A 689-nucleotide genomic window follows, 5' to 3' on the forward strand; every position below is an offset into this window, starting at 1 on the left:
TGCTCCCACTCGTGCTGGCCCTCCTAGACTGAAGCACTTCTTAATGCCCAGGGGCTGGTGGTTCAGGAGCCTGACAGGCAGCACCTGGGAGGGGGCAGTGCTGGGGCCACACCCAGAGAGGCCCAGCTGCTGAGGCTGCACCAGTGAGCTCTGCTCCCATGGCCCAGCCATGGGAATGTGGGGAGGGCCCAGCTGTGGGCACCCCCTTTGCAGCCTGAGACAGACCCTCAGCATCCCCTGCTGCCCACTGCACAGATCTTAGTCTTTCAGGGGAAATCCTGGCAGTGGCTCAGTCTGAGAGCCTTGTCTCTTCTTTATTTTTCTGCCTGTGTTTTTCGTGTCCTATCCAAAAAAATATTTCCATGTTCATTGTTGGGTATCTTTTCTCTATTATATTCTTCTAGGATTTGTATAGCTTTAGCTCTTACATGTCAGTCCTGACTTTATTTCACATTTGCAAATGGATCTCAGTTCCCTCAACAGCATTTATTGGAAAGATGGTCCTTTCCCCCTTAATGGTCTTGTCTTGCATGTAGAAAACAACACAGCCACGTATGTCAGTGTTTATCCCTGGGGTCTCCGTTCTATTGCATTTTTCCATACATATGTCTGTCTACATACAACACACTAGTTTTTTCATTAATGTTATTCATTATTTGTTTCACTTTTTCATTGCAAAAAGCCAACTA

Source organism: Tupaia chinensis, unplaced genomic scaffold (assembly GCF_000334495.1).
Source record: "Tupaia chinensis unplaced genomic scaffold, TupChi_1.0 Scaffold143987_1, whole genome shotgun sequence".
Taxonomy (NCBI): domain Eukaryota; kingdom Metazoa; phylum Chordata; class Mammalia; order Scandentia; family Tupaiidae; genus Tupaia; species Tupaia belangeri.